At 45.8% G+C, this 14,610-nt stretch overlaps 1 protein-coding gene across 1 annotated transcript in view; it reads right to left on the minus strand.

Moving 5' to 3' along the window:
* Positions 1-14,610, minus strand: part of LOC135555367 (voltage-dependent calcium channel gamma-2 subunit) — an 89,186-nt gene that overhangs the window by 27,905 nt on the left and 46,671 nt on the right. The window lies entirely within an intron of this gene.

Here is a 14,610-nt window from a genome sequence, read left to right on the forward strand (position 1 = left end):
GAAGATTTGAATAGAACGGATGAATTATTATGGAGCAACACAGCACTTAAGTGAAGGTATTGTACGCCTGCAGGAAGGAAGGGATGGTGAGACACGGGAGGAGGTCAAGTGATGAAGGGAGAGAGGGATGGATGAATGGATGCGTGTTTTGGGGATACCTGGAGCACAGAGGAATGGAGGAGGATGTGGATCCAGTTCCGGTGTGTGAAACATATGGGCCAGTGATTTGTTTGTGTGGGCAGCAGAGAGATTAATATATAAGAGTGATAGGATCCTGGACATTTAGTCATTACATCCGTTCTAGATGGCTGCCGTTTTGCAAGCTCCGACCCAACTTAGCTATTTTGTGATTTTTTTTTAATATATAATATAATATAATATTTTTCTACCCAATTTCGTGGTATCTAATTGGTAGTTACAGTCTTGTCTCATCGCTCCAACTCGTGTACGGACTCGGGAGATGAGAAGGTCGAGAGCCATGCGTCCTCCGAAACACGATCCAACCAAGCCGATCCAACCAAGCAAAACTGCTTCTTGACACAATGCCCGCTTAAGCCGGAAGCCAGCCACACCAATGTGTTGGAGGAAACATTGTACACCTGGTGACCGTGTCAGCACATGCCCGCCACAGGAGGCGCTAGAGCGCAATGGGACAAGGACATCCCTGCCAGCCAAACCCTCCTCTAACCCCGATGATGCTGGACCAATTGTGCGCCGCCCCATGGGTCTCCCGGCCACGTTTTTTATCTGACTGGATAATAATATGTCCCACTCACTTCTAAAACCAAAGTTGCGCCCCTGCCTGTATGTATGTATGTATGTTTGTATGTAAATGTAACACACAGCGATGTTAGGAAACATGAGGATGAAACTCCACAGAGGAGTGGGCGCTCTGCCCTTCTCATAAGCACCAGGGACTGGGTTTCCCTAGCCCAGGCAGCACATGCCCTGGTCTGGCTTTGGTGGTAATGCGAGCCTGAGGTTGCTAGTCAGAATGGAGGCCTCTCCGGCAGCAGGTGGCGGCTTGTAAACAAGAGTGGCACAGCTGGTGAGACCTGGAGCGGCTCCAACTGCTGTGCAATGGGAACCTCATCTCCTAATGCTCATTCATTTGGCTGACGCCTCAGTGCCCAGGATGCCAAGTCACTCGCTCTGCCCTTTCAGGAAGCAGCCTGCCTGTCCTTCTTCCCACTTTTCTCCATACCTTCATCCCTCCATTCCTCCATGCTGTGGTACCACAGAAGGTCCATCCGTGATGGGGTCACTCAAGGTCGCACGGCGAAGGAATCACCCATTACAGAGGTCATTACTGCACCCCTGCTGCCGAGGAGGAAACAGACGAGGAGGAAGCAGACCCCGGAGCATGTGATTGGGCCAGATTACTGTCTCATTAACTTATTCATCTCCTTCTCCCTCCAGTGTCTGTTTAATTAGGTGAACAGGTGTTTGTTAGCCGGGTGCCAGGTGTTGCCGAGGTGAAGATGGCGGGAAGGCAGGATGGGTGCCGCGGGTGCGGCTGGGTGGGGTGCTGGTTTTGTGAATGGACCCCACGTACGGAGAATTGACCCTCGGCAAGAACCGCTCGGATATGAGAGCGACTGGTGTCTGAAGGAAGAGCTATAAGACAGACTTAACACTGCTCTTCCTTCTGTGCACACTGTGTGTGGTAGGGCTCACAGAAGGCTGAGGGGAGACAGTGTTTGATACCACAGAGGTAACTGTCTGTTAACTGTCTGAGGGTAGTTAAAGTTTCATCAGAAGAGAGTTTGTTGTGATTGTTCCAATGTCATTGAGTTTTGACCGAGCGGTTGGCAGAGGCCTTGCTAGGCTGGAGTTGGGCCGCAGCAGAGGAGTGTGGGAACCTCCGTGTGAAACACACACTAATCCTTCCTCGGTGGACAGAGTCCAAAGTGCTGACGGTGTGTGTGTGTGTCCACTTCTCTCTCACCTTCCCCAGCTCTGGCTCATAATCAAAAAGCACTCATTGATTTCCATCAACAAGCTCTGCGGCAATTAACAAGAGACAGGGAGGAATATATGGGAAAGAGGGAGAGGCAGAGGAAGGGCAATGAACAGAGAGAAGGTTGAAGTCCAGAAGAGAGGGGGATAGATCTGCTTCCATTGTCACACTTTCATCATTGTTGGATCGAAACTCATAGGACAAAAAAGCACATCAAACTCAGTGTGCGACTCTTACCACCACTAACACCACAGTACAGCCACTGAGCCTCCACAATAAATAACATCTATCAAGAAGTGGGTCAAATGCAGTGAAGCAGTGAAGGAAAAAAAATAAGGAATATCCTGAACTCTTTCATTTCAAATCCATTTCAACAAAGATACGACTGTTTATGTAGTTACACAGCACAGTCGCCACGGAGTTGTCGGAACAAAACTTATAACATTGAGAACACAGCATCCACCCACACTGCACCACGTGTCTTTGTCTTATCAACAGCTTTTCATGCATGCTTTTTTTTCATGCATACTTTTCAATCGATCGCTGCCCGCACCTGCTTGCCTGTCCAGCATCACTACTCTGGACGGCTCTGACTTAGAATACGTGGACAACTACAAATACCTGGGTGTCTGGTTAGACTGTAAACTCTCCTTCCAGACTCACATTAAGCATCTCCAATCCAAAATTAAATCTAGAATGGATCGCAACAAAGCATCCTTCACTCATGCTGTCTAAAACTGACCATCCTACCGATCCTGCCGGTGATGTCATCTATAAAATAGCCTCCAACACTCTTCAACAAACTGGAGTCTATCACAGTGCCATCCGTTTTGTCACCAAAGCCCCATACACTACCCACCATTGCGACCTGTACGCTCTCGTTGGTTGGCCCTCGCTTCATACTCGTCGCCAAACCCACTGGCTACAGGTTATCCACAAGTCTCTGCTAGGTGAAGCCCCGCCTTATCTTAGTTCACTGGTCACCATAGCAGCAGCCACCCGTAGCACGCGCTCCAGCAGGTATATCTCACTGGTCACCCCCAAAGCCAATTCCTCCTTTGGTCGTCTTTCCTTCCAAGTCTCTGCTGCCCATGACTGGAACGAATTGCAAAAATCTCTGAAGCTGGAGACTCATATCTCCCTCACTTTCTTTAAGCACCAGCCGTCAGAGCAGCTCACAGATCACTACACCTGTACTTAGCCCATCTGTAAACAGCCCATCTATCTACTTACCTCATCCCCATACTGGCATTTATTTATTTATTTTGCTCCTTTGCACCCCAGTATCTCTACTTGCACATTCATCTTCTGCCGATCTACCATTCCAGTGTTTAATTGCTATATTGTAATTACTTCGCCACCATGGCCTATTTATTTCCTTAACTTACCTCATTTGCACTCACTGTATATAGACTTTTTGTTTTCTTTTGTTCTACTGTATTATTGACTGTATGTTTTGTTTATTCCATGTGTAACTCTGTGTTGTTGTATGTGTCGAATTGCTACGCTTTATCTTGGCCAGGTCGCAGTTGCAAATTTGTGCTCAACTAGCCTACCTGGTTAAATAAAGGTGAAACAGCTGACATCACAGAGTGGGAGAAAAGTATAGTTAGCTGGCTGTCCCGTCCACAGTTGTGTCACTTGTTCATGCAGCTGCAGAGAGTAGCCTATTGGGGGAACCACTTCGATAAGTCGCTGAAAGACTTATGTGACACTTAGCCGCTCCAAACTGGTCATTTTCTTGTCAGACATGTTAACTCAGCACGCTGGTAAATGTTTTATACTAACATTATTATTTTTCAGAAACCTCCCATACAAAAGTGTGTGACCGTGGGAAGGGTGAAGGGTGGAGGGGGGAGAGGGGGAGAGAAGGGAGGAGGAGGGCAGAGGGGGAGAAGGGGAGGGAAGGGAAGGATGGAGGAGGGTGGAGGGGGAGAGGGGGAGGAAGGGAGGAGAGGGGGTGAGGGAAGGGAGGGGGGGTGGAGGAGGGTGGAGGGGGGAGAGGGGGAGGAAGGGAGGAGGAGGGCAGAGGGGGGAGAAGGGGAGGGAAGGGACGGATGGAGGAGGGTGGAGGGGGGAGGAAGGGAGGAAGGGAGGAGGGCAGAGGGGGGAGAGTAGGGGGCAGAGGGGAGGCCCATCTGGCAGGGGACCCACAACAGGTGTCTGGTGGGTCACGACATCTTCATTCAAATCAAATCAAATCAAATTTTATTTGTCACATACACATGGTTAGCAGATGTTAATGCGAGTGTAGCGAAATGCTTGTGCTTCTAGTTCCGACAATGCAGTAATAACCAACAAGTAATCTAACTAACAATTCCAAAACTACTGTCTTATACACACAAGTGTAAGGGGATAAAGAATATATACATAAAGATATATGAATGAGTGATGGTACAGAGCAACAAAGGCAAGATACAGTAGATGGTATCGAGTACAGTATATACATATGAGATGAGTATGTAAACAAAGTGGCATAGTTAAAGTGGCTAGTGATACATGTATTACATAAAGATGCAGTAGATGATATAGAGTACAGTATATACGTATACATATGAGATGAATAATGTAGGGTATGTAAACATTATATTAGGTAGCATTGTTTAAAGTGGCTAGTGATATATTTTACATCATTTCCCATCAATTCCCATTATTAAAGTGGCTGGAGTTGAGTCAGTGTGTTGGCAGCAGCCACTCAATGTTAGTGGTGGCTGTTTAACAGTCTGATGGCCTTGAGATAGAAGCTGTTTTTCAGTCTTTCGGTCCCTGCTTTGATGCACCTGTACTGACCTCGCCTTCTGGATGATAGCGGGGTGAACAGGCAGTGGCTCGGGTGGTTTTTGTCCTTGATGATCTTTATGGCCTTCCTGTAACATTGGGTGGTGTAGGTGTCCTGGAGGGCAGGTAGTTTGCCCCCGGTGATGCGTTGTGCAGACCTCACTACCCTCTGGAGAGCCTTACGGTTGTGGGTGGAGCAGTTGCCGTACCAGGCGGTGATACAGCCCACCAGGATGCTCTCGATTGTGCATCTGTAGAAGTTTGTGAGTGCTTTTGGTGACAAGCCGAATTTCTTCAGCCTCCTGAGGTTGAAGAGGCGCTGCTGCGCCTTCTTCACGATGCTGTCTGTGTGGGTGGACCAATTAATTTTGTCTGTGATGTGTATGCCGAGGAACTTATAGGTATTCCTATAGGTATTAGGTATTCCTCTTGTCCAGATGGGTTAGGGCAGTGTGCAGTGTGGTTGAGATTGCGTCGTCTGTGGACCTATTTGGGCGGCAAGCAAATTGGAGTGGGTCTAGGGTGTCAGGTAGGGTGGAGGTGATATGGTCCTTGACTAGTCTCTCAAAGCACTTCATGATGACGGAAGTGAGTGCTACGGGGCGGTAGTCGTTTAGCTCAGTTACCTTAGCTTTCTTGGGAACAGGAACAATGGTGGCCCTCTTGAAGCATGTGGGAACAGCAGACTGGGATAGGGATTGATTGAATATGTCCGTAAACATACCAGCCAGCTGGTCTGCGCATGCTGTGAGGGCGTGGCTGGGGATGACGTCTGGGCCTGCAGCCTTGCGAGGGTTAACACGTTTAAATGTTTTACTCACCTTGGCTGCAGTGAAGGAGAGTCCGCATGTTTTGATGGCGGGCCGTGTCAGTGGCACTGTGTTGTCCTCAAAGCGGGCAAAAAAGTTATTTAGTCTGCCCGGGAGCAAGACATCCTGGTCCGTGACGGGGCTGGTTTTCTTTTTGTAATCCGTGATTGACTGTAGACCCTGCCACATACCTCTTGTGTCTGAGCCGTTGAATTGAGATTATACTTTGTCTCTATATTGACGCTTAGCTTGTTTGATTGCCTTGCGGAGGGAATAGCTGCACTGTTTGTATTCGGTCATGTTTCTGGTCACCTTGCCCTGATTAAAAGCAGTGGTTCGGGCTTTCAGTTTCACGCGAATGCTGCCATCAATCCGGTTTCTGTTTTGGGAATGTTTTAATCGTTGCTATGGGAACGACATCTTCAATGCACGTTCTAATGAACTCGCACACCGAATCAGCGTATTCGTCAATGTTGTTGTCTGACGCAATACGAAACATATCCCAGTCTACGTGATGGAAGCAGTCTTGGAGTGTGGAATCAGATTGGTCGGACCAGCGTTGGACAGACCTCAGCGTGGGAGCTTCTTGTTTTAGTTTCTGTCTGTAGGCAGGGATCAACAAAATGGAGTCGTGGTCAGCTTTTCCGAAAGGAGGGCGGGGCAGGGCCTTATATGAGTCGCGGAAGTTAGATTAGCAATGATCCAAGGTTTTGCCAGCCCTGGTTGCGCAATCGATATGCTGATACAATTTAAGCAGTCTTGTTTTCAGATTAGCCTTGTTAAAATCCCCAGCAACAATGAATGCAGCCTCAGGATGTATGGATTCCAGTTTGCAAAGAGTCAAATAAAGTTTGTTCAGAGCCATCGATGTGTCTGCTTGGGGGGGAATATATACGGCTGTGATTATAATCAAAGAGAAATCTCTTGGTAGATAATGCCGTCGACATTTGATTGTGAGGAATTCTAAATCAGGTGAACAGAAGGATTTGAGTTCCTGTATGTTTTTGTGATCACACCACGTCTCGTTAGCCATAAGGCATATGTCCCCGCCCCTCTTCTTACCAGAAAGACGTTTGTTTCTGTCGGTGCGATGCGTGGAGAAACCAGCTGGCTGCACCGACTCCGATAGCGTCTCTCCAGTGAGCCATGTTTCCGTGAAGCAAAGAACGATACAGTCTCTGATGTCCCTCTGGAATGCTACCCTTGCTTGGATTTCATCAACCTTGTTGTCAAGAGACTGGACATTGGCGAGAAGAATGCTAGGGAGTGGTGCACGATGTGCCCGTCTCCGGAGTCTGACCAGAAGACCGCCTCGTTTCCCTCTTTTACGAGGTCGTTTTTTTGGGATCCATTCTGTTGTCCTGGGTGAAAGGCAGAACACAGGATCCGCTTCGCGAAAGTCATATTCTTGGTCGTACTGATGGTGAGTTGACGCTGCTCTTATATTCAGTAGTTCTTCTCGACTGTATGTAATGAAACCTAAGATGACCTGGGGTACTAATGTAAGAAATAACACGTAAAAAAAAAAAACTGCATAGTTTCCTAGGAACGCGAAGCGAGGCGGCCATCTCAGTCAGCGTTTACAGACAGGCCATAGTATCCACTATGTTACCTCTATCTGAGGGTTGCTCACTATAGCAAGCTGTAGTACTACAATAGCATCATGTCAGTACATACTCAGCCCTGTTGAAAGTGCTTGGTGTTAAAAAGCAATCAAGGCATTGTAAGTATAGCTAGCCTTCTAACTGGGCGTATAAGTCTTGTGCTAATCATTTATAAAGCAGTTAGCATTAAGAGCAGGGCCAGGCCAGGGGACCGACCCACTGGGTCCCATCAGCTGGCTCCATACTAGGGATCAGCGCTGGACTTTCTCAATCACCCTAACGACCACTGGCCACCATGACCCCTACTGTGGGGATGAGCTATGGCCTAACACCTCGGTCCTTTCCTGTCCTCCTTGCCCCACACTGCAATAAAGCACTTCAATACTAGAACAGACCAGGGTGAGACTGAGATCCATTCAGGAGAGGAGTGATGAGGCTGTGATGAGGCCTCTGCTCTGGGGAGTCCTACTCTATTGGCAAGACCGTCATGTTGGGATCAACATTCTGAATAAAAATACTCATATTGAAATCAATACATTCCAAGGTCGGGGTTAACTGTTTAAGAATCACACAGGTACTTTTCCAATGCTATTGAAGCCACAAACACAACCCCTGCTGGGCTCAAGCTAGAGTGAGAAAAGTTAAAATTTTCTCTCTGGCTTTCACTGAGGAGAGGATTCTTGGCCCTGGTGCTTTGGATTTTTTGACGGTTTAAGTCGGCTGTGACTTTCCCCACTTGGACGGAAACCATACTCTCTCACTCTTTTTTCTCTCTCTCTGTCTCTCCCCTCTCTCCTACTCTCTTTCCCCCTCTCTCTCTTTTTCGCTCTCTCTCCCAACGTCTGGCTGATAGAAATAAGCACTGCCCCATAAAACCCGGGGAGACGCCAGATACAATGAGCCAAATTATAGCAGAAGAAATTGTGATTTTTATTTTAATTGTAATCTTTGACTCCCAACACATTTTCTTTCCACACAATTTCCATTCACAGGAAAATATTACTGAGGGATTATTCAAGATAATTGGAAGTGTTCAATTACCAACTGACCCACCTCCCACCTCCTCCCACCTCCCCCCGCAACTTCTACAACTAATATGACATCTGGAAATGCTCTCCCTACTACATGTGTAATACATTTTGGATGTGACACTTGTGCCCAAACAAAAACCACAATGTCTAGACATGATCTTGACACTGTCAGCTTAGTCCTGTTAAAGAAAGACTAAAACACTCATCCTTGACAATATGGGAGTGAATGTGTGTGTGTGTGTGTGTGTGTGTGTGTGTGTGTGTGTGTGTGGGTGTGTATGGACACAGGTGAGAGCTAAGCATTCCTCCTCTTCCTTAACCCCCCCCCCCCCCCTCTACTGCTGCTGCTGCTGCTGATGTCATCTATCAGTGGTGTCTAAGACTCCAGAGATTCCCTTAGGACACAACAGAACAGAACATAGAGAACCGGCCAATCCCCAGACCCCTAGCCACAGACAGACACACAGGAGGGCCCGCCCACACACACTGACCTCCTAACAGTAGTGTCACCACCACAGCTCCCGAAACACAGGCAGTAGTTTGTTGTTCTGGGACATAACCACGGAGGAGGTGCTATGAGGTTCTGTGGCTGGATGAAGAAGGGAGGGTCAACAGGCCTGGTTCAAGTAGGAGGCGTTGTTCGAGGTTGAGAGACAGACAGAGAGAAAAAGAGAGAGGAAACGCAGCTTGGTGCACCGGATTCCAGCCGAGTGCTTACTTCTGAGCCGGTGGGCGGAATTCTGGAAAAGTTTGCAGGCAGGCACCTAGTGCGTCAGCAGCAGCCACCCCCACACATCTCCCTCCCCTCCACCCCACCCCCCTCCCTGCTTCCCCCCGCACTGCCCCCTCGGCAGCCGTTGCCATGTGGACATCAGAACCAGTCGCTGTGAAAAAATATAAAATATTCCTGGTGTGGGGGTTGCCATGGAGACAGTTATCTGGGGCCCACTTGAAGATGATCACATGGGTGGAGCTGATGTTTGGGCCAATCTAGTGATGTGTTTAACCCCTGGACTGACCCACTGTTCACTTGTCTTTATGCAGTGTACCTACTCACTAAGCTGCCCTACACCTTTATGTTGCCAACCAAGATTAGTATAACATAGTAGTCGGCTATCCCTGCGCATCAACCTCTACATGTTAGCAACCTTCTATACAGTACCAGGCAAAAGTTTGGATACACCTACTCAGTCAAGGGGTTGTCTTTATTTTTACTATTTTCTACATTGTAGAATAATAGTGAAAACATCAAACTATGAAATAACACTAATGGAATCATGTAATAACCAAAAACGTGTTCAACAAATCAAAATATATTTTATACTTGAGATTCTTCAAAGTAGCGACCCGTTACCTTGATGACAGCTTTGCACACTCTTGGCTTTCTCTCAACCAGCTTCATGAGGTAGTCACCTGGAATGCATTTCAATTAACAGGTTGTGTTGTGACAAGGTAGGGGTGGTATACAGAAAATAGCCCTATTTGGTAAAAGACCACGTCCATATTATGGCAAGAGCGCCTCAAATAAGCAAAAAGAAACGATAGTCCATCATTATTTTAAGACATGAATGTCAGCCAATACGGAAGTTCAAGAACTTTGAACATTTCTTCAAGTGGAGTCACAAAAACCATCAAGCACTATGATGAAACTGGCTCCCATAAGGACCGCCACAGGAAAGGAAGACCCAGAGTTACCTCTGCTGCAGAGGATAAGTTCATTAGAGCTACCAGCCTCAGAAATTGCAGCCCAAATAAATGCTTCACAGAGTTCAAGTAACTGTCACATCTCAACATCAAGCCTTCATGGTTGAATTGCTGCAAAGAAACCATTACTAAAGGACACCAATAATAATAAGAAGAAACTTGCTTTGGCCAGGAAACACGAGCAATGGACATTAGACCAGTGGAAATCTGTCCAGCAACCTTCTATACAGTACCAGTCAAACGTTTGGACACGTCTACTCATTCAAGGGTTTTTCTTTATTTTTACTATTTTCTACATTGTAGAATAAAAGTGAAGACATCAAAACTATGAAAGAACACATATGGAATAAAGCCTGTAGACTGCTGGAGTTCAAAGACAAAACAACCAAAAATTAGTCACTATCCCAATACTTTTGGAGCTCACTGTATATGTTATTGTAAGTTTACAACTTACAATAACATATATAGTTTTGTCTTTCTTCTCCAGCACTTTGGACTACATCACGCTTGTGACTCTACAGATGTTTTGGATGCTAACACACATTAATGTGGATGCTACCATGGTTACAGATAATCCTGAATGAATTGTGAATAATGATGACTGAGAAAGTTATAAACTCACAAATATCATTATTCACGATTCATTGAGGATTATCCGTAACCATGGTAGCATCCACATTAATGTAGAAGTGTTTAGACACATATTATACACTTATTTACAATAAAAGTGACTCCAAAATGACACAATACATTATTAACCATTCATTTCTATTGGGCACAAAATAATCTGGAACACAACCAAAACAAACAGCAAATGCATCCAACTAATTTGTAGAGTCTAAGCTTGATGTAGTCATTGCATGCTATGAATATTGGACCAAATACTAAACTTTTGACAACTTTAATACACATGTAAGTGAATTTGTCCCATTACTTTTAGTCCCCTAAAATGGTGGGACTATGTACAAAAAGTGCTGTAATTTCTAAACAGTTCACCCAATATGGATAACAATACCCTCAGATTAAAGCTGACAGTCTGCACTTTAACCCCATAGTCAATGTATCATTTCAAATCCAAAGTGCTGAGTACAGAGCCAAAACAACAACAAAACATGTCACTGTCCCAATACTTTTCGAGCTCACTGTAGTATTATTTAGCAGCAAACATACAAAACAGCTACTAAGGACATGACTAGAGCTCAGCACTCAGCTGAACACAATGAATCTCCCTTGTCCTGGTATCATTAGATTTGATTAGGATCTCTTTAAACCCAAGGGCTAGTCTTTCAAAAGTCCTTAAAGTGTACGCTATGGATATGTACCCTATGGATATGTACCCTATGGCTGTGTACCCTATGGATATGTACCCTATGGATGTGTACCCTATGGATGTGTACCCTGTGGATATGTACACTATGGCTGTGTACTATATGGTTGTGTACCCTATGGATATGTACCCTATGGCTGTGTACCCTTTGGATGTGTACCCTGTGGATATGTACTCTATGGCTGTGTACCCTATGGCTGTGTACCCTATGAATATGTACCCTATGTATGTGTACCCTATGGATGTGTACCTATGGCTGTGGAGTTGTGTACCCTATGGATATGTACCCTATGACTGTGTACCCTTTGGATGTGTACCCTGTGGATATGTACCCTATGGCTGTGTACCCTATGAATATGTACCCTATGGATGTGTACCCGTTGGATGTGTACCCTGTGGATATGTACCCTATGGCTGTGTACCCTATGGATATGTACTCTATGGCTGTGTACCATATGGATGTGTACCCTATGGATATATACCCTATGGCCGTGTACCCTATGGATGTGTACCCTATGCATGTGTACCCTATGGCTGTGTACCCTATGGATATGTACCCTATGGCTGTGTACCCTATGGATGTGTACCCTATGGATGTGTACCCTATGGATGTGTACCCTATGGACGTGTACCCTATGGATATATACCCTATGGATGTGTACCCTATGGATGACTGGGTAAGGTGGTTAATGTGTGCAGGGCATGGTAGGCACGCTTACGTCCCCTCCTTAATGAGGGGTAGGCAGCCCCAGTACCCAGCAGCAAGGACAACAGGCCTAATCACTGTATTGATCCTTATAATCACACTATTCATCCTTATAATCACGCTATTCATCTTCATAATGACCCTGCTAAGGTGGAAGCCTAGTGCAGCGTCACACAGACGCACACATACGTGCACATACACTCATGCACACACAGGCACTCAGGCGCGCACACACAAACAAACACAAAACACACACACAGGAAGGGGAGCGACATGGGGATGATGATGATTGTGTTGGATAAAGCATACTGTAAATACATATTTGACTGTTGTAGCTGCTAATCTGCAATGGAATACAAGCCAGCATGCTGTGGATAAGCTATAGCTCTCTCCTCTGTGCTAATACTGTTTGATGTTTGATGGATTGATTAGACTGATTTGACAAGCCTGGCAGATTTCTCTTTTCAAAACATCTACATATCATCATCTTTGAAGAACGCTGACTGTACATTTAGGCAGATCTTTTCCTACAGACTGTCTTTCAGAATCTGTGATTCCTGCCCTTAGCTGTGGGATGGGAAGTGTTTCTGATGTACAGACACAGTAGTTATACACTATCTGTACAGTAGAAGTTGGAGGAACGTGTAGGGACTTGAAGACGGGTTGTGTCTCAGTGTTTACTTGTGTTGATGGAGGTAGTGTAGAGGGGATACAGGGGATACAAGGGGGATACAAGGGGATGTAGGGGGGTACAAGGGGGTACAAGGGGGATACAAGGGGGATACAGGGGGATATAGAGGGGATACAGGGGTTACAAGGGGATGTAGTGGGGTAAAAGGGGGATACAGGGGGGATACAGGGTGGATATAGGGGGATACAAAGGGGATACAGGGGGATATAGCGGGGATACAGGGGGATATAGGGGGATACAGGGGGATACAAGTTGGGATACCGGGGTATATAAGGGTATAGAGGGGGGATACAGAGGTATATAAAGGTATATAGGGGGAGCCTAGTGGTTAGAGCGTTGGACTAGTAACCGGAAGGTTGTGAGTTCAAACCCCCAAGCTGACAAGGTACAAATCTGTCGTTCTGCCCCTGAACAGGCAGTTAAACCACTGTTCCCAGGCCGTCATTGAAAAAAAGAATGTGTTCTTAACTGACTTGCCTGGTTAAATAAAATTAAAATAAAAATTAAAAAAATAGAGGGGATACAGGGTAATATAGGGGGGATACAGGGGTATATATGGGTATATAGGGGGGACACAGGGGTATATAAGGGTCTACAGTGGAGGGGGGTAAAGTATTTAGTCAGCCACCAATTGTGCATGTTCTCCCACTTAAAAAGATGAGAGAGGCCTGTAATTTTCATCAAAGGTTCACTTCAACTACGACAGACAAAATGAGAAAAAAAATCCAGAAAATCACATTGTAGGATTTTTTATGAATTTATTTGCAAATTATGGTGGAAAATAAGAATTTGGTCAATAACAAAAGTTTATCTCAATACTTTGTTATATACCCTTTGTTGGCAATGACAGAGGTCAAGCGTTTTCTGTAAGTCTTCACAAGGTTTTCACACACTGTTGCTGGTATTTTGGCCAATTCCTCCATGCAGATCTCCACTAGAGCAGTGATGTTTTGGGGCTGTTGCTGGACAACAGCGCCTTTCAACTCCCTCCAAAGATTTTCTATGGGGTTGAGATCTGGAGACTGGCTAGGCCACTCCAGGACCTTGAAATGCTTCTTATGAAGCCACTCCTTCGTTGCCCGGGCGGTGTGTTTGGGATCATTGTCATGCTGAAAGTCCCAGCCACGTTTCATCTTCGATGCCCTTGCTGATGGAAGGGCTGTCTGTCGAGCTGTCTGTCAAAATCTCACGATACATGGCCCCATTCATTCTTTCCTTTACACGGATCAGTCATCCTGGTCCCTGTGCAGAAAAACGGTCCCAAAGCATGATGTTTCCACCCCCATGCTTCACAGTAGGTATGGTGTTCTTTGCATGCAACTCAACATTCTTTGTCCTCCAAACACAACGAGTTGAGTTTTTACCAAAAAGTTATATTTTGGTTTCATCTGACCATATGACATTCTCCCAATCTTCTTCTGGATCATCCAAATGCTCTCAAGCAAACTTCAGACGGGCCTGGACATGTACTGGCTTAAGCAGGGGGACACGTCTGGCACTGCAGGATTTTAGTCCCTGGCGGCATAGTGTGTTACTGATGGTAGGCTTTGTTACTTTGGTCCCAGCTCTCTGCAGGTCATTCACTAGGTCCCCCCGTGTGGTTCTGGGATTTTTGCTCACCGTTCTTGTGATCATTTTGACCCCACGGGTATATAACAAAGTATTGAGATAAACTTTTGTTATTGACCAAATACTTATTTTCCACCATAATTTGCAAATAAATTCATTAAAAATCCTACAATGTGATTTTCTGTAATTTTTTTCCTAATTTTGTCTGTCATAGGTGAAAATTACAGGCCTCTCTCATCTTTTTAAGTGGGAGAACTTGCACAATTGGTGGCTGACTAAATACTTTTTCCCCCACTGTATATAAGGGTATAAGGGGGGATACAGGGGTATATATGGGTATATGGGGGGATACAGGGGTATATAGGGGGGATACAGGTGTATATAGGGGGATACAGGGGTATATAGGGGGGAGATAGGGGTATATAGGGGAG

Source organism: Oncorhynchus masou, chromosome 15 (assembly GCF_036934945.1).
Source record: "Oncorhynchus masou masou isolate Uvic2021 chromosome 15, UVic_Omas_1.1, whole genome shotgun sequence".
Taxonomy (NCBI): Eukaryota; Metazoa; Chordata; class Actinopteri; order Salmoniformes; family Salmonidae; genus Oncorhynchus; species Oncorhynchus masou.